The following is a 20,861-nucleotide window of genomic DNA, read 5'->3' on the forward strand; positions in this document are numbered from 1 at the left end:
CCTCTGGTCACTGTCCCCTTATTCTCTATTTCAGTGTCTTTGTTTTTTTCCTGCTTGTTTGTTTGTTTTGTTGTTTAGCTTCCTGTTAAAGGTGAGATCATATGGTATGTATCTTTCAGCACCTGGCCTATTTCACTCAGCATAATGCTTTCCAGTTCCATCCATGTTGTTGCAAAGGGTAGGAGCTCCTTCTTTCTCTCTGCTGCATAGAATTCCATTATGTATATGTAGCACAATTTTGGATCCATTCATTTACTGATGGGCACCTAGGTTGCTTCCAACTCTTGGATATAGTAAATTGTGCTGCTATGAACATTGTGGTGCATAGGTTCTTTGAAATTGATGTTTTAGGATTCCTAGGATATAATCCTAGCAGTGGAATTGCTGGGTCAAAAGGCAGGTCGATTTTTATTTTTCTGAGAAAATTCCATACTGTTTTCCATAATGGTTGCATCAGTCTGCAATCCCACCAACAGTGAACTAAGGTCCCTTTTTCCCCACAACCTCTTCAACATTTGTTGTTTGTTGCTTGGTTTATGATAGCCATCCTGACTGGTGTAAAGTGGTATCTCATTGTGGTTTTAATTTGCATCTCTCTGATACCTAACGATATTGAGCATCTCTTCATGTGTTTGTGGATGTTCTGTATGTCCTCCTTGGAGAAGTGCCTGTTCAAGTCCTTTTCCCATTTTTTAATTGGTTTGGTTGTCTTCTTAGAGTGGAGGCGTGTAAGTTTTTTGTATATTTTGTAGATTCAACCTTTGTCTGAGGTATTATTGGCAAATATGTTTTCCCATACAGTTGGTTGTCTTTTTAATTTAATACTGTTTTCTTTAGCCATGCAGAAGCTTTTTATTTTGATGAGATACCATTTGTTTATTCTTTCCTTTATATTCCTTCCTCTAGGGGACATATCACTAAAAAATGTTGCTGTGCGAAATATCTGAGATTTTCTTGCCAATGTTCTCCTCTAGGACTTTACTGGTGTCACAGCTTATATTTAAGTCTTTTATCCACCTTGAATTTATTTTGGTGTATGGTGTAAATCTGTGCTCAAGTTTCATTTTTTTGCATGTAGCTGTCCAGTTCTCCCAACAGCATTTGTTGAAGAGGCTATCTTTACTCCATTTTATGGTACTGACCCCTTTGTCAAATATTAACTGACTGTAGAGAGTTGGGTTGATTTCTGGGCTCTCCGTTCTAATCCACTGGTCTATGTGCCTGTTTTTATGCCAGTACCAAGCTGTTTTGATTACAGTGTTCTTGTAGTACAGTTTGATATCAGGTATTGTGATCCCTCCTACTTTGTTCTTCTTTCTCAAAAGAGCAGCTGCTATTTGGGCTCATTTATGGTTTCGTATAAATTTTTGAAGTGTTTGTTCTATGTCTGTGAAATATGCCATTGGTACTTTAATAGGTATTGCACTGAATGTGTATATTGCTTTGGGTAGTATGGACATTTTGATGATGTTAATTCTTCCAATCCATAAACAAGGTATATGTTTCCATTTGTTTATGTCTTCCTTGATTTCTTTCTTCAGAGCTGTGTAGTTTTCTGCATACAGGTTTTTTATTAGGTTTATTCCCAGGTATTTTATTTTTCTTTTTGCTATATCGAATGGGATTTTTTCCTTGATTTCTGCTTCTGCTGATTCATTGTTGGTATACAAAAATGCCTTTAATTTCCAGATATTGACTTTCTAACACACTGTTTTGCCAAATTCATTAGTTTGATCAATTTTGGGGTAGAGTGTATAAGATTTTCCATGTACACTATCATGTAATCTGCAAACAGTGACAGTTTTGCTTCCTCCTTTCCTATTTGGATGCCTTCTATTTCCCTTTCTTGCCTGATCCTTGTGGCTAAAACTTCCAATACTATATTGACTAGAAGTGGTTAAAGTGGACATCCTTGTCTTGTTCCCGATTGTAGTGGAAAAGCTTTTAGTTTTTGCCCATTGAGTATGATATTGGCTGTAGGTCTCACATATATGGCCTTTATTATATTGAGGAATGCTCCCTCTATTCCCACTTTGCTGAGTGTTTTTATCATAAATGGGTGTTGTACCTTATCAAAAGTGTTTTCCCCATCTATTGATATGATCATGTGGTTTTTGTCTTTGCTTTTGTTTATGTGATGTATTACATTTACTGATTTGTGAATATTGAACCATCCTTCCATCCTTGGGATGAATCCCACTTGGTCATGGTGTATGACCTTTTTAATATATCGTTGGATGTGATTTGCCAATATTTTGTTGAGGATTTTAGCATCTATGTTCATCAGAGATATTGGCCTGAAGTTTTCTTTCTTTGTTGTGTCTCTATCTGGTTTTGGAATTAGGATGATGCTGGCTTCATGAAAAGAATTTGGGAGGGAGAAAAAGACAAAAAACTGTACTTGAAAAATAACTAAATAAAATTAGAAAAAGAAGAATTTGGGAGTTTTCCATCCTTCTGGATTTTTTGGAATAGTCTGTGGGGAGTAGGGGTTAGCTCTTCCTTAAATGCTTTGTAGAATTTTCCTGTGAAACTATCTAGTCAAGGGCTTTTGTGTGATGTGAGTTTTTTGATTACTGCTTCAATTTCTTTTGCTGTTATTGGTGTGTTTAGATTTTCTGCTTCTTTTTCACTGAGTTTTGGAAGATTGTATTTTTCTAAAAATGTGTCCATTTCCCCTAGGTTTTGAAATTTCTTGGCATACAGTTCTTCATAGTAATTTTTTACAGTGCCTTCTATTTCTGTGGTATCAGTTGTAATCTCTCCTCTTTCATTTCTGACTGTGTTTATTTGTGTCTTCTCTCTTCTTTTCTTGATGAGCCTACTTAAAGGCTTGTCTATTTTGTTTATCTTCTCAAGAAGCAACTCCTGGATTCATTGATCCTTAGAATTGTGCTTTTAGTTTCTATGTTATTTAATTCTGCTCTAATCTTGGTTATTTCCTTCCTTCTGCTTGCTCTGGGCTGTCTTTGTTGTTGTTCCTCGAATTCTTGCAGGTGTAGGGTTAGGTTGTTGGTTTGAAATGTTTCTATCTTCCTTAGGTAGGCCTGTATTGCTATAAACTTCCCTCTCAGGACTGCCTTTACTGTGTCCCATAAGTTTTGGGTTGTTGTGAATTCGTTTTCATTTGTTTCCAGAAACGTTTTGATTTCTTCCCTAATTTCACTCTTGACCCATTTGTTGTTTAATAGCATACCAGTCAGTCTACATGATTTGGGCTGCTTTGGGTTTCTTTCTTTGGGGTTGGTTTCCAATTTCAGTCCCTTGTGGTCAGAGAAGATGCTTGGTATGATTTCAATTTTCTGGAATTTGTTGGGGCTCGTTTTGTGTCCTGTCATGTGGTCTATCTTTGAAAATGTTCCATGTGCATTTGAAAATAGTGTATTTTTAGCTTCTTTGGGATGAAGGGCTCTCTATATATCAGTTAAGTCCATTTTATCTAGGGCGTTGTTTAATGCCACAATATCTTTGTTGATAATTTGTTTGGAAGATCTGTCCATTTTTGATAGTGGGGTGTTAAAATCCCCTACTATAATTGTGTTGCTGTCAATATCTTTCTTGAAGTCCTCGAAGATTTTGTTGATATATTTGGGTGCCCCCATGTTTGGTGCATATATGTTTAAAATGTTAATGTCTACTTGGTGGATTCTTCCTTTGAGTATAATGAAGTGACCTTCTGGGTCTCTCTTTATGGCTTTTTTTTTTTAAGTCTATTTTGTCTGATATGAGAATTGCTACCCCAGCTTTTTTTTCTTGTCCGTTTGCTTGGAAAACTTGTTTCCATCCCTTCACTTTTAGTCTGTGATGGTCTTTTGTCCTGAGCTGGGTCTCTTGTAGGCAGCATATATGTGGGTCATGCTTTCTTATCCATTGAGCTATTGTGTGTCTTTTGATTGGAGCATTTAATCCATTTACATTTAAGGTTATTGTTGATAGGTACTTATTCATTGCCATTTTTGTAATGCCCCCTGTGTTCCTCTGTCTCCCTCTTTTCTTTCCTTCCCTTAAAGCAGGCCTTTTAGTATTTCTTGTAGAGCTGGTTTGGTGGAGGCATATTTTTTTAGACTTATTTTATCTTGGAAGCTCTTTATTTGGCCTTCTGTCTTGATTGAGAGCCTTGCTGGGTAAAGTAGCCTTGGTTGTAGACCTCTGGTTCTCATTACTTGGAATATTTCTTGCCATTCTCTTCTTGCTTGGGTGTTTCCATTGAGAAGTCAGTAGCTAACCTTATTGGGACTCCCTTGTATGTTATTTCTTTTTTTCTCCCTTGCTGCCTTTAAGATTCTCTCTTTGTCTTGGAATTTTGCCATTTTGATGATGATGTGTCTTAAAGTGGGACTGTTTGTGTTCTTCTTGATTGGGACTCTGTGTGATTCCTGGATTTGTGAAACTTTTTCTCTTATCAAATTAGGGAAATTTTCTCTCATTACTCTTTGAAATACATTTTGTATCCCTTGTTCTTCTTCTTCTCTTTCTGGTATTCCTATTATTCGGATATTATTATGTTTCATACTGTCTTGCATTTCTCTTTATCCCTCTTCATTCTTTCTGAGCCTCTTTTCATTTTCTTGCTCTTTCTGTGAGATGCTTTCTAGTTTGTCCTCCAACTCACTAATCCATTCCACTGCCTCATCTATCCTACTTTTAAAACTTTCCACTGTGTTCTTCAATTTAGAAATTGTATTTTTCATTTCCTCTTGTCCCTTGCTGATATTTTCTATTTCCTTTTTCATGTTGATGTAGTTTGCAGAGAAATCATTGTATTTCCTCTGTAGTTTGTGATAGCTCATTGTGAGCTCTTTGAACTTGGTAATACCCAGTGCTTTGAATTCACTCTCTGATAGTTGATTAGCCTCTATTTCATCTAACATTCTTTCTGAAGTTTCTGGTTTTTCTTTCATTTGGGGATTGTTTCTTTGCCTTCCCATTGTTTGAGACTCCTCTTTAGTCTCAGCTTCTAAAATTGATCTGTTCTGACAGCCTGGGTTTATGGTCTGAACTTCTGTGGTATGATACCTGTGAATTTCAGTGGTACAGACTCCTTCAAGTATGTTGATGTTCTCCGTCTCCACCTACTCTCAAGCTGGTCCTTGCACTGGTCCTTGTGCTGGTCACCTACCACTGCTGAATGTCCCGGCTCTCGTACCTGACTCTTCCAGCACCCAGGCCCACAGCTATGGCAGCGGCACAGGGGCTGAGAATGTCCCAGCTCCTGTACCTGACTCCTCTGGTGCCCAGGACCTTCACAGGGTCTTGGAGTGTCCGGCTCCCATACTTGACTCCCTGGCTGCCAGGCCTGCTGCTATGGCAGAGGCTGGTGATTCACTTTCATCCATGGTACATCGGGGGACTTCCTGGCAAAGTTGCCCCCACAAAGAGAAATATTTATATGATTATACTGAAGAAAACTTTCCTCTGGACATAGTTCTGAATAAAAATGTACAGTTGGCATTTTTTAAATTGTAAGTACATATATAAAGTTGAACAACAAAGACTGACACATTATTTTTTGTTTAGTTTTCCATTTCACAGGTACCCATTTCTTTCATTGTCATTTTTATGGTAGCTAATAGAAGCAAATCAATTTATTTTCTTCACAACAGCAAAATATTAGTCATAGATGTTAGACTCTGACTAATGATGGAATGTAGCACTAAGCTTTGAAAAAACAAATATAGCTATTTACTTGATAGAGCGATGATTCAAAAGCTACAAGAGTATTTTCTACGCTTCTGCCCACATTATTAAATTCTAAGTACAATTCTCAGAGTAGAAAAGTTCTTGGGAAAAGACAACTTAAAGACTTTTATCTGTTATTACTGTGATTGTTTTTCTGTAAAATAAAAGGATACATTTGTTTAAATAAATTTAAAATATTTTCTGCACATAAAAATTTCTAGTAATTCATATCTTAATAACTAGTTTGCTCTAGTACTACACGTATATTTTTTTCCTGAAAAAATTATCTTGCCTAGTGAAATATCATGAGATAGAAGCATTACTACTTTTTTCAAAAGAATAAATTCAAGTAACAAAATATGAAGTGATATGATGTCTATTTGGAATTGCAAGAGAGGTTGAAGTTCAAAGATTTTATTATTGGGTATGTTATTTTTACCACAGTTTTTCATGTTAAAAATTATGTCACAAATGCCAAGTATGTTGGTTCTCATCTCACATGTTTTTCTGAGAAATAGCTCAAGCATTCTTAAAGGAGAGCTGACAATTTGATTGAAAAAGTTATAGAATTTAGGACTTCTGGCCAAGATGGAGGCATAGGTACATACACTGTGCCTCCTCATTCAACTGAAAGAAGGACAACAACAAATTTAAAAACAAAAAATAAAAAGAAGTACCAGAAAATCAAACTCTATGGAAATCTGACAACCAAAAATGTAAATAAGAAACATTCATCCAGATAAGTAGGAGGGACAGAGACCAGCAGTCTGTGTAGAAAGGACTCTCTGCAAGGCAGCAACTGGTGGATCAGGCAAGGAGGCAGCTGAAGGACTAGGTCAGGTGAGGCTGGCAGCTGGCAGAATGGGTTGTCTCACATTAACATGTAGATAAAATGGGAGGAACAAATGGAGAACAAGACAGAGTGTGCAACCCGGGGTTCCAGCATGGGAAAAGGAAGCCTCAAAACCTCTGACTGAAAAAACCTGAGGGAGTTGACGTGGCAGGAGAAACTCCCATCTTCATAGAAGAATTCATTGGTGAGAACAACAAGGTCCTAAAACATACACAAAACCACCCACCCAGGAATCATCACCAGAAGGTCCCAATTTGCTTGTGGGTAGTGGCAGAAGTGACTGAAAGCTGGACAAGAACTGAGAAAGCATCATTGATCCCTCTCAGACAGCTTCCCCCCACACATAGCTCCACAACCCAGTGAAGCAGGATTTCTTGCCCTGGTGAATACTGAAGGCTCTGTCCCTTACTACATAATAGGGACTCTGGGACCAAAAATTATGACCCAAATGAAAGAACAGATCTGAGCTCCAGAAAAAAATACAACTAAGCAATGAAGAGGTAGTGAACCTATCAGATACACAGTTCAAAACACTGGTAATCGGGGTGCTCACAGAATTCGTTGAATATGGTCACAAAATAGAGGAAAAAATGAAGGCTATGAAAAGTGAAATAAAGGAAAATGCACGGGGATCCAAGAGTGAGGGGAAGGAAACTGGGACTCTAATCAATGGTTTGGACCAGAAGGAAGAGATAAACATCAACCAGACAGAATAAAAAAACAAGAATTCAAAAAAGTGTGGAGAGGCTTAGTAACATTGGGGACAACTTTAAATGTTCCAACATCTGAATCATAGGGATGCCAGAAGGAGATGAGGAAAAGCAAGAAATGGAAAACATAATGAAGGAGAATTTCCCTAATCTGGCAAAGGAAATAGACTTCCAGGAAGTCCAGGAGCTCAGAGAGTCCAAAAAAGTTGGACCCAAAGGACACACCAAGGCACATTTTAGTTACATTACCCAAGATAAAAGAAAAAGAGAAAATCTTATAAGCAGCAAGAGAATAGGAAACACTTACCTACGAAGAAGTTTCTGTGAGACTATCAGCTGATTTCTCAAAAGAAACCTTATAGGCAAGAAGGGGCTGGAAAGAAGTATTCAAAGTCAAAAAAGTCAAGGACCTATATCCAAGATTACTCTTTCCAGAAAATCTGTCATTTAGAATGGAAGGGCAGATAACTTGCTTCCCAGGTAAGGTCATGTTAAAGGAGTTCATCATCACCAAACCTTTATTATATGAAATGTTAAGAGGATTTATCTAAGAAAAAGAAGATGATCAAAACTATGAGCAGTAAAATGACAATAAACTTACAACTATCAACCATTGAGCCTAAAAAAAACAAAACAAAAATAAAAACAAACTAAGCAAACAACTAGCACAGGAACAGAATCACAGAAATGGAGATTACATGGATGGTTGTAAGCAGGTAGGTGGAGGCAAGAAGAATGGGGGAAAAGGGACAGTGAGTAAGAAGCATAAATGTTAGTTACAAAATAGTTAGGGGAAGGTTAAGAATAGTATCAGAAACGTAGAAGCCAAAGAACTTATGTGTATGACCCATGGACATGATCTATAAGCAGGGGTGTGGGGGTGGGGTGGTAGGACAGTGCAGGGTAAAGGGGAATGGGACAACTATAATGCACAATCAATAAAATTTATTTAAAGAACAAAAACAAATTTAAAAAGAATATGTAGAATATATAGGAGCAAAATAGAATAAGCTTGAAAGAAAGAAAAGAGATGTTTTCATGATTACTTTTTAATTTAATTTTTAAACCATGTTGGCAAATCACCTGTGAAAAATTAAATTTGAAATTGGGTAAGAAAAAAACCAACAGAATAGGGAAAAATCTAAAAGATAAATATGATAGGGAAAATAATTATACCTCACAATTTCCACTCTCTAATTCCTAGGACCTATGAATATGTTACCTCACATTACAAAGAGACTTTGCACAGGTGATTTATATTGTGGACCTTCAGATAGGAAGATTATTCAGGTGGACCCAACCTAATTTTATGAGTTCTTAAAAGTAGAGAACTTTTTCTGGATGTGATAATAAAATGTTTATATAGAAAATATGGACTTCAAACCTTAACTATACATAAAGAAGGGGAACAATCCAAGACAGATGAAATACTTAAACATATCTTAGAACTATAAAATTTCTAGAGTGAAGCATAAGAGAATACATTTATGACCTTGCTGTGGGAAAATATTTAATAGAAAGGACACATAAATCATTAACATTTTTTCTAAAATGATAAACCTGTCTTCAGCAATATCAATACCTGCTCATCAAAAGACATAATAAAATCAATCAGACCACAGATTGGTAGAAATAAGCACATCACATAAATCTGAATAGGAAACATCTGGAGAATATATAAATCACTCCTATATAAACAGAAATAAAATGAAATACCCAATTACAAAGTGGGCAAAGGATTTGAACAAACACTTCACAGAAAATGATATGGGAATGACCATTAAGCACAAGAAAAAGTCTTCAATTAATCATTAGAAAAATTTATTTTAAAGCCACAATTAGATACTACTTCACATGTAATAGAATTGCTAACATTTTAAGGTGAGTAAAGAAAGTCTAAAAATGTTTCTATGGAAAAAATGAATCTCGACCCCTATTCTCACTCTGTACAAAAATAAAAAGAAAACCAATACAGATCCAATGATTAAACCTAAAACCCAGAGCAATAAATCTAGAAGAAAACATGGAATATCTGGTGATCTTGCTGTCATAGGTTGGCATGAGGCAGGATGAAGGGTAATTTGAACTACTGTCTATTGCTGGTGTTAGTATGAAAATGAACAACCAGCTTAGAGGGATCTTGGACAATTTCTTATAAAGTTAGACATACATTTACCCTATGACCCAGCATTTTCACTCCTAAACATTTAACACGAGTGTAAAAAAAATCCACAAATATTTTTACAAGAATTTCCATAGCACCCTAAGTCTCAATAATTAAAAAACTGAAAAATGCATATATCTATTAACAGGAAAATGAATCAACAATTTGAGCTTTATTATTTCAATCGAATACTACACAGAAATAAAAAGTAACAAACTGACACATACAACTCCAATGAGAACCTTGCAAATATGCAAAGTGAACAAATCCAGTAACAAAAAAGTACATATAGTACAATTTCACTTAGTAAAATAGTCAAAAATAAGCTACAGGGACAAAAGTAAGAAAGTGATTGCTTCTGTGAAAAGGGATGTGGTTGAAAAAGGTTATAAGGGAAATTTTCAGGGTTACAGTTTTTTTTTAATCTTATTTTGGGTGATGGTTACGCATGTATACAATTGTCAAAGTCTAACCAGGAAGCATGGAGTCTGGCTGCTTATTGCCATCCATACACATACTACAAAAATTTTTGAGGAAGGAAACAGGTTTTTATTAGTAGAAAACCTGATTTAATAGGGCTGGAAACATTCCAAGCCAACCTCATTTGCAAATCACAATAAATCAGCTACCCCCAGGAAGACTAAAGTCCAAAACCAAACCCAGAAATTCCCCATTATTGCTTGTATATTATTTTGGAGCTCAGGCCAGCTATGCAAATAGGTCTCCATCCTCCCTGGGGTATGCACTTCTGGATTTTAGAGTCGCCATCATCTCACAGCAGCTCTCTCTCACTCAGGGTTTGGATTGTGCTTCTAAATCACTCCAGACAGTCATGCAAAAGAAGCTTCATTTTGAGTAATTTCCAGGTCATGCCTCTGTGAGAGCTTTCAGTTTCCATGCGCTACTCACTGGGCATGAGAGTGGAAGCAGTCCAGGACTCAGGTGCCATGCTGCACCAGGCTGTCAAAGGCTGGGACCAGAGGAGGCATGCATCACAGCATGGGACCCTGCCTAAAGGATCTGGCTACTAACAATGTGGGGGCTAAGCCCTGAGTGGTCCCAGCATCTTTTGCTCCCACCAACAGATGATCAGCAATGATGGGGACCACTGTCACCAGGCTCCCACTGGTGGAATGTACCTGCAGCTGGTGGTCCTATCCCTGGCCCATGCTAGAGCTATCACTGACAGGCTCATGCTGCATGGGCCGCTGATGCCCTAGGAAACAGGAATGAATGAACTGGCCAAGCTGGAGGTGCAGGCTGCTAGCAGGTGGCAGCTGTTACCCCTCACTGTAGGGGAGGGGTGAATGGCCCATTGCAGCACCATGTTCCCAAGCTACCAGCCATAACTTCCTCCCCTCCCCTCCTACTGGAGCTTGTTGTGCTCCAGGCTGACCCTTGAGTGTTCAGGGTGAGGCCCAGGGAACATTCTGGGGTCACCTAATCCCCCTGGCCCAGGGTCAGGACTTCTAGCCCCTGTCAGCTGGAAGGATGGGAGAATCCAAGAGAGTGGCATTTCAGCATGCTCTCTTTTTAAGGCTCCCCCAGAATCTCCTATGGGGACAGCATGAATCAGCCTGGTTGCCCAGGCATGTTTGCTGGTTTGTGCTGTCCCTGGTGCCTCCCAATACCCCTCACCTCGTTTCCAGAGGCGGGGTTTCCCGCATTACAAAAGCCCGTGAACTGAAAGTGTAAGAGAAGTACATTTTATTTTATGTATTTTATGCTTCTATTAGAATATATGTTGGCTGAAATATCACTTGTAAAGGATTGTTTAGGGTTAAACCTTAATTCAGGTGACTGATATTCAATGGTTGTTTCTCAAATATAAGATATAGTGGCACTGATTATGAAGATGACCCCATTCCATCCTCCTTGCAAAAAAGAAAGGAAGGAAAGGAGGGAGGGAAGGAAGAAAGAAAATAAAATGAGTAGATTTCTTTCCTCTTTCATTTAGTTAACAAACATTTATTGAGCACCTACTGTTTCTCACTGAAGATTTGGTAAACAAGTCCAGTGACTCACAAGCTTTTACCAGGAGAAACAAAAACATACTGTACAATGTCATGTGTTCCACCAGGAAGTTCACACCAAGAAGCTGATGTCTGAGTATGGTAATAATGAATAATGGGGAAGCCACTTGAAACTTTTGAGATTAAGAAATTATTGTAATTATTATAATGTTGCAAATAAATTACCTTCTCATGCCATTATCTTTTATTTTGTTATTTTATGTAGAAATAGTATGAAGATAATAAAATTAGTTATTTTTAAAAATTGAATGGATCTTTTATTTTTGGAAAGAAAGTAGTTTTGGCTGCAGTATATAGATTGGAATGTGGGGTATTATTATCTAATACATGAATAAAATGCTGCTCTTACAAAACCAAATAATGCCACCAGGAAATTTGACGCTCATGGGTCAGCAGTTCTTACATATACCACAGGGTCCAGGATTCCACTCCTCAGTGTGTTACCCCAAATATCAGCTAATCTTGAACATCTGATTTCCATTTTCATTAAAAGAGGTCTAATTTAGACTGCCAAAGAGAGAGTGGGGTCATTAGTGTTACACAAGGTGAAATTCTCAGAAGATTATCAAGTGATGAGTAATGTCAGGAAAATCATAGGCACTACAGTTTTTGTCACACTAGGTTTTTGTCCTAAGGTTTTTGTCACATCCTAAGGTTTTTGTCACACTAGGAGTCATGGCAGGCATGGTTTCAAAAGAGATGGTTTCATCCACAAATGAAAACAAAAGTGCTTTTATATAGCATTTACCACCCCGGAATCATTGTAAGCTGGTATCTTCTGAATGTTGAAGTAAAACCATAAGTAGAGAACAAGCTAATATACTTGTGTGCCTGCTGAATTACCAAGGTCTGAGTGGTATTTAGTGTAGTTTGAATTCATAGGTGTTTGGTGAAAATAAATAATTCATGTGACTATTAATTTGTTTATTTGATTATTTTGTTAACTATATCAACTTGTCTATCATATTGAACAACTGGAAACTTACTACTTGATGTCAAAGACCATATAGCTGAAGAGAAATAAACTGTTGTATATTATATGTCTTTAATATCCTCATTATATGTGTTAATGTATGACATCAGATTCATTATCATTTGATTGTTTTAATCATACATGGCCTATGAGGTACTATTAGATTTTGATATGAATAGTTGAAATATAAAAATGGTGCAGTCTTTTCTTAAATGTTCTTATATTCATGTGTTTAATTATGCCCAAAGTGTAAAAATATCCTTTTACATGTGATAACTAAAACCTCTGTGAGAGACTATTAATTAGTAAGATAGTCGTTAGTTTTTATTTATATATGTATTATATAATCATTTATGCAACATAGCAGTACACCTGTATCCATTCATTATGTTCACAATTTGAATTTAAATACAATAAAAAACAAATGATTATGTACACAAAAAAATGAATGGGCAATCTTAATATGACTTAACACTAGAGAAGTCATGTTGGCCAAATCTTTCTCTCTTTCTTTCTATGTTGATGAGAGAGAGAGGGGACTGGGGGAAGAGAGAGAGATCTGTTGTTCCACTTAGTTATGCATTTATTGGTTAATTCTTGCATGTGCCTTGATCAGAGATTAGACCCACAACCTTGTTATATTGTGATGATGAGCTACCAGACCAGGACCCAAGTCTTCATTTTAAAAATGGGAGCAACTCTAATTTCATCCTCTTTTTCTTAGTTGTTTTTTACTGTACAAAATGAAAGTGTCATTAAGATGTGAGAATACCTGGAAAGACTCCTGTGTGTGTGTGTGTGTGTGTCTTGATCAATATGACTAAATTATTTATATGCTTGAAAAGTTTTCTGATAAGCTGCCAATAGGACTATATTTTAATACCCTGTTTGTCTTCAAAGACTTGAGTCTACCTCGCTATCTGACACATTGTCAAATAAGGCCACCTAACACTTTATTGCGAGCCCATTAACCTCCTTTGTGATGATTTACCAGCTTCCCACACTTGTTCACACTCAAAATTTGCTTTGATTATAAAGATGGTGGTTTAAATAAAAGTACAAAATACTAAATAATTAAACAAATTTTGTCCCCTTTAATCAATCTAATTTTATGTTTTCTTGAAGGAGGATGTCAGAAATGAATATTTGCAAAAGGAACAGCAAAAGGAATGGAAAGATTTCAAGGTATATTACTACATATTGCAATGAAATATATAGGATAATTGATCATTCTTTCCTCGTGTTAGACTGCATTAAATTAGTGATAACCTTTTTGGAAAGCATGAATATTAAGGAAAACAAAATAATTACAATAAATGTATGTTTAAGAAGGAAAAATGTGCATTAAGTTAAGCACTGTGCATTTATTCCTTTAGTTATTGCTTTTCTTATTTTATGGAAGTGGAAGGTAGGGACTGGAGAGAATAAGAAACTTGTTCAGGTCACACAGATAATTAATCCAACTTTCATTTGTCCAGTTTGAGATCCAGTGAGTTCTTTGTAATTTTATGGAGCTTTCTACAAGGACTGTAGAATATGGTTGGCACGTGAGGATTGAACTGTTTTTCTTTTGTAATATATATGTCAAAGAAAAAATAGTGATCGTGGTCATTTTCACACTGCTGTGAGATTACTTCAATCTGGAGCACTTTGAAAAATTGACTGCCAGAAACATCATCACTGTTAGCATCTCCTCTATCACCTGTCCAATACCTTCTCCTAGATATATAGAGTGGATGAACTCCTTTAACCAGCTCATTTGTATATATCTTTAAGTGTTCTTAGAAACAAAAAAGAGGGTAACTGAAGATTATGACACAGTTGAGACATAGTCTCCAAAATATGGAGACAAACCTACAACATAAAGATCTATGACAACCTTTAAAGTAGCAACTTCTCTTTATTTTTCTGGCTGACAGAGTAAAATGAGATATGAGACATCAGCAGTTCCACTGTTAGGAGTATATCCTAAGAACCTAAAACACCAATCCAAAAGAACCTATGCACCTCAATGTTCATAGCAGCACAATGTACAATAGCCAAGCATTGGAAGCAACCTAAGAGTCCATCAGTAAATGAATGGACCAAAAAACTATGGTACATTTATACAATGAAATTCTATGCAGCAGAAAGAAAGCAGGAGCTCCTACCCTTTGCAACAGCATGGATGGAACTGGAAAGTATTATGCTGAGTGAAATAAGCCAGGTGGTGAAAGACAAATACCATATGATCTCACCTTTAACAGGAACCTATACAACAAAACAAACAAGCAAGCAAAATATAACCAAAGGCACTGAAATAGAGAACAGGCTGACAGGGACCAGAGGGGAGAGGGGAGGGAATTTCAGGGGAAAGGGGAATAAGGGTTTGCAGGAACAAGTATAAAGGACACATGGACAAAAACTAAGGTGGGGGGGAATGGGAGGGAGGTGGGGAGCACTGGGGGGTGGGCTGGGATGAGAGTACAAGACAGAAAACTGTACTTGAAAAATAATTAAATAAATTAAAAAATATATATTAAAAAAAGAAAGTGAAAGTGGCAGGCAGAGATTCTAAGTAGGACATTTAATTTAAAAAAAGGCTTCTCCAGTGGCATCCTCACACAATTAGAAGAAGGACAATGGTTTTCTGAACAGTTCAGTGTCAGAAATGATAATTCTATTTTTAATGTTTTGAGGAATTTCTGTACTATTTTCTAAAATAGCTACACCAATGTACATTCCAACTAAGAATGTGAAAGTGTTCACTTTTCTCCACATCCTCACAGCACTTGCTATTTCATGTCTTTAATAACAGCCATTCTAACAGGTTTGAAGTAATATCTCATCATAGTTTTGATTTACATTTCCCTGATGATTAGTGATGCTGAGTATCTTTTCATGTACCTGTTGTTCATGTGTATGTCTTCTTTAGAAAAATATGTGTTCATTTTTCTTGCTCAGTTTTTAATGAATTGTTTGTGCCTTTTTTTACTATAGACTTCTTTATATATTTTGGGTATTAACTTCCATCAGATACATGATCTGCAAAGAAATAAAAGGCATCTAAATCAGAAAGAAAGTGAAACTGTCTCCCTTTGTTGATAACATAATACTATATGTAGAAAACCTTAAGATGTCACCAAAAACCCATTAAAATTTTTAAATCCAGTAAATTCACAGAATATAAAGTCAATAGACAAAAATCAGCTATATATATTTGTACACTGATAATGAACTATCAGAAAGAGAAATGAAGAAAACAATACTATTTACAATTATTTAAAAAGAACAAAATATTTATGAATACATTTAACCAAAGAGGTCAAAGGCACTGAAAACTATATGACACTGAAAAAATAAATAAAGACACAAGTAAATGCAAAGATATCCCATTCGTGCTCATGGATTGGAAGAGTTAATATTCTTAAAATATCCATACCACCAAAAGCAATCTTTAGATTTAATTCAATTCCTATCAAATTTTCAATGGTGGCATTTTTCACAGAAATAAAATAAAGAATCCTAAAATTTGTATGGAACCACCAAATACCCCAAATAGCCAAAGCAATCTTGAGAAAAAACAGCAAAGCTGGAGGCATCATGCTTTCTCATTTCAAACTGTACTGCAAAACTGTAGCAATAAAAACAATATAATATTTATGAGCATAAAGAATAGACACATAGATAAATGGATCAAAATAGAGACCCAAAATAAACCCACACATGTATGACCAATTAATTTATCACAAAGGAGCCAAGATTATACAATGGGGTAAGGGCAGTCTAGTTAATAACATGTTGGGAAAAGTGGACAGCCACAGGTGAAAGAGTGACACTAGATCACTATTTTACATAACACCAAATATCAGCTCAGAGTGATTTCAAGTTATGTTCAGACTTGAACATAAGACCTAAAACCATGAGGCTCCTAGGAGAAAACATAGGGGTTTAAACTCCTTAACAATGGTCTTTCCAATGATTTTTTGGATTTGACACCAAAAGTAAAGGCAATGAAAATAAAATTAAACAAGTCGGTAAAGAAACCATTAAAATGAAAAAGCAGCCTACAGAATGGGAGAAGGCATTTGCAAACTCAGTAAGTTTTATAATAATGAGTTTATTTGTATAAGAAAGATGTTTGAGGAATTGACAAACATCTATTAAAGAATTTGTATATTTTTGTGGATGCATCAGTAAAGACCTAGCTTCAGATAGAATATTATGCACACATTTGTGTGTTTTATTTTTGTCCAGAGTTCTATACATTTGTTAATACATTTTTATTATATATTTCCAAGATAAATACATAAACTAACTTTATAAATAAACTATTCATTTTCCTGAAGAAAGTCATTTGCCTTTGGATGATCTCTAGTTTTTCCCATCTTGGTTACAGGAACTTCAGATTCTTGAGAATCCAAACCCTACCACTGCCTGCTCCCTTGTCTGTCTGTAGGTGAAACTAGTTATCACAGTGGAGCTACTTCTTTGATACTGAGCTTGTCCATTTCTCAACTGCGGCTTTTAATAGAAGACATAATCATCTGGGAAACATAAATGCAGTCTCTGGAGAAAGCTGAGTCCTTCTGAGAATGATTGCCTGATGGGCCAAGTTCTCCTGAGTAGTTCATAGTGAAAGATATGTTTAAAGAAGTGGAAATAGGAGGGAGGTGGGGAGCACTTGGTGGGGGGGGGGGCTGGGATGGGAGTAAAGACAGAAAACTGTACTTGAACAATAATGTTTTCAAAAAGCATTTAAAAAATAAATAAAGTGGAATTAGAAAAAAAAGAAGTGGACATATAGACAGATTTTACTCTCTGTGTTTCACTTGGCAATCTTTGTCCTCACTGAGCTGTTTTTTTTTATAATTAATTTTATTTAGTTATTTTTCAAGTACAGTTTTTTTGTCTATTTTTACCATCCCAGCCTCCCCCACCGCTTGCTCCCCACCTCCCTTCCATTTCCACCCCACTAAGTTCTTGTCCCTGTGTCCTTCCTATTTGTTCCTCCAAATCCCTCCCCCTTTTTTCCCTTAACTTCCTTTCCTTCTCCCCACTGGTCACTGTCCCTTTCTTCTCTATTTCAGTGTCTTTGTTTTTTTTCTGCTTGCTTGTTTGTTTTGTTGTTTAGCTTCCTGTTAAAGGTGGGATCATATGGTATTTGTCTTTCAGCACCTGGCCTATTTCACTCAGCATAATGCTTTCCAGTTCCATCCATGTTGTTGCAAAGGGTAGTAGCTCCTTCTTTCTCTCTGCTGCATAGAATTCCATTGTGTATATGTAGCACAATTTTTTGATCCATTCATTTACTAATGGGCACCTAGGTTGCTTCCAACTCTTGGCTATTGTAAATTGTGCTGCTATGAATATTTTGGTGCATAGGTTCTTTGAAATTGATGTTTTAGGATTCTTAGGATATAATCCTAGCACTGGAATTGCTAGGTCAAAAGGCAGGTCGATTTTTATTTTTCTGAGAAAAATTCATACTGTTTTCCATAATGGTTGTACCAGTCTGCAATCCCACCAACAGTGGACTAAGGACCCCTTTTCCCCACACCCTCTCCAACATTTGTTGTTTGTTGCTTGGTTTATGATAGCCATCCTGACTGGCGTAAACTGGTATCTCACTGTAATTTTAATTTGCATCTCTCTGATAGCTAATGATATTGAGCATCTCTTCATGTGTCTCTGAATGTTCTGTATGTCCTCCTTGGAGAAGTGTTTGTTCAAGTCCTTTTCCCATTTTTTAATTGGGTTGGGTGTCATTTTAGAGTGGATTCCTGTAAGTTCTTTGTATATTTTGGAGATTAAACCTTTGTCTGAGGTATCATTGGCAAATATGTTTTCCCATACAGTTGGTTGTCTTTTTAATTTAATACTGTTTTCTTTAGCCATGCAGAAGCTTTTTATTTTGATGAGATCCCATTTGTTTATTCTTTCCTTTATATTCTTTGCTCTAGGGGATATATCAGTAAATAAGTTGCTGAGTGAAATATCTGAGATTTTCTTGCCAATGTTCTCCTCTAGCACTTTAATGGTGTCACGACTTACATTTAAGTCTTTTATCCACCTTGAATTTATTTTGGTGTATGGTGTAAGTCTGTGCTCCAGTTTCACTTTTTTTGCATGTAGCTGTCCAGTTCTCCCAACAGCATTTGTTGAAGAGGCTACCTTTGCTCCATTTTATGTTACTGCCCCCTTTGTCAAATCTTAACTGACTATAGAAAGTTGGGTTGATTTCTGGGCTCTCTGTTCTGTTCCATGGGTCTATGTGCCTGTTTTTATGCCAGTACCAGGCTGTTTTGATTACAGTGGCCTTGTAATACAGTTTGATATCAGGTATTGTGGTCCCTGCTACTTTGTTCTTCTTTCTCAAAAGAGCAGCTGCTATTTGGGCTCATTTATGGTCACATATAAATTTTTTTAAAATTTTTATTTAGTTATTTTTCAAGTACATTTTTTGTCTATTTCTCCCATCCCAGCCCCCCCCCGCCCTGTCTTGCCCCTCTCGGCCATTCCCTTCCCCCAGTCCTCATCCCTGTGTATTTCATACTTGTTCCTCAAAATCCCTCCCAATTTTTCCCCTTAAATTCCCTTATCTCTCCCCTCTGGTCGCTGCCCCCTTGTTCTCTATTTCAGTGTCTTTGTTTTTATTCTGATTGCTTGTTTGTTTTATTGTTTAGCTTCCTGTCAAAGGTGAGATCATATGGTATTTGTCTTTCAATGCTTGGCCTATTTCACTCAGCATAATGCTTTCCAGTTCCATCCATGTTGTTGCAAAGGGTAGTAGCTCCTTCATCCTCTCTGCTGCATAGAATTCCATTGTGTATACGTACCACAATTTTTTTGATCCATTCGTTTACTGATGGACACCTAGGTTGCTTCCAACTCTTGGCTATTGTAAATTGTGCTGCTATGAACATTGTGGTGCATAGGTTCTTTGAAATTGATGTTTTAGGATTCTTGGGGTATAATTCTAGCAGTGGAATTGCTGGGTCAAAAGGCAGGTCGATTTTTATTCTTCTGAGAAAATTCCATACTGTTTTCCATAATGGTTGTACCAGTCTGCAATCCCACCAACAGTGAACTAAGGTCCCCTTTTCCCCACAACCTATCCAACATTTGTTGTTTGTTGCTTTGTTCATGATAGCCATTCTGACTGGTGTAAAGTGGTATCTCATTGTGGTTTTAATTTGCATCTCTCTTATCGCTAATGATATAGAGCATCTCTTCATGTATCTCTGGATATTTTGTATGTCCTCTTTGGAGAAGTGTCTGTTCAAGTCCTTTTCCCATTTTTTAATTGGGTTCAATGTCTTCCTAGAGTGGAGTTGTTTAAGTTCTTTGTATATTTTGGAGATTAAACCTTTGTCTGAGGTATCATTGGCAAATATGTTTTCCCATACAGTTGGTTGTCTTGCTAATTTAATACTGTTTTCTTTAGCCATGCAAAAGCTTTTTATTTTGATGAGATCCCATTTGTTTATTCTTTCCTTTATATTCTTTGCTCTAGGGGATATATCAGTAAATAAGTTGCTGAGTGAAATATCTGAGATTTTCTTGCCAGTGTTCTCCTCTAGCATTTTAATGGTGTCACGACTTACATTTAAGTCTTTTATCCACCTTGAATTTATTTTAGTGTATGGTGTAAATCTGTGCTCCAGTTTCATTTTTTTGCATGTAGCTGTCCAGTTCTCCCAACAGCATTTGTTGAAGAGGCTACCTTTACTCCATTTTATGTTACTGCCCCCTTTGTCAAATATTAACTGACTGTAGAGAGTTGGGTTGATTTCTGGGCTCTCTGTTCTGTTCCATGGGTCTATGTGCCTGTTTTTATGCCAGTACCAGGCTTTTTTGATTACAGTGGCCTTGTAATACAGTTTGATATCAGGTATTGTGGTCCCCGCTACTTTGTTCTTCTTTCTCAAAAGAGCAGCTGCTAATCGGGCTCGTTTATGGTTCCATATAAATTTTTGAAGTGTTTGTTCTATGTCTGTGTAATATGCCATTGGTACGTTAATGGGTATTGCATTGAATCTGTAGATTGCTTTGGGTAGTATGGACATTTTGATGATGTTAATTCTTCCAATCCATGAAAAAGGTATATGTTACCATTTGTTCGTGTCTTCCTTGATATCTTTCTTCAGGGCTGTGTAGTTTTCTGCATACAGGTTTTTTACCTCCTTAGTTAGGTTTATTCCCAGATATTTTATTTTTCTTTTTGCTATATTGAATGGGACTTTTTCCTTGATTCCTGCTTTTCCTGATTCACTGTTGGTATACAAAAATTCCTTCGATTTCTGGATATTGACTGTGTAACCAGCTGTTTTGCCAAATTCATTAATTAGTTTGATCAATTTTGGGTAGAGTCTATAGGAATTTCCATGTACACTATCATGTCATCTGCAAACAGTGACAGTTTTGCTTCCTCCTTTCCTATTTGGGTGCCTTTTATTTCCTTTTATTA

This window comes from Artibeus jamaicensis, unplaced genomic scaffold (genome assembly GCF_021234435.1).
Source record: "Artibeus jamaicensis isolate MK-2021 breed Jamaican fruit bat unplaced genomic scaffold, CSHL_Jam_final scaffold_916, whole genome shotgun sequence".
Lineage (NCBI taxonomy): Eukaryota > Metazoa > Chordata > Mammalia > Chiroptera > Phyllostomidae > Artibeus > Artibeus jamaicensis.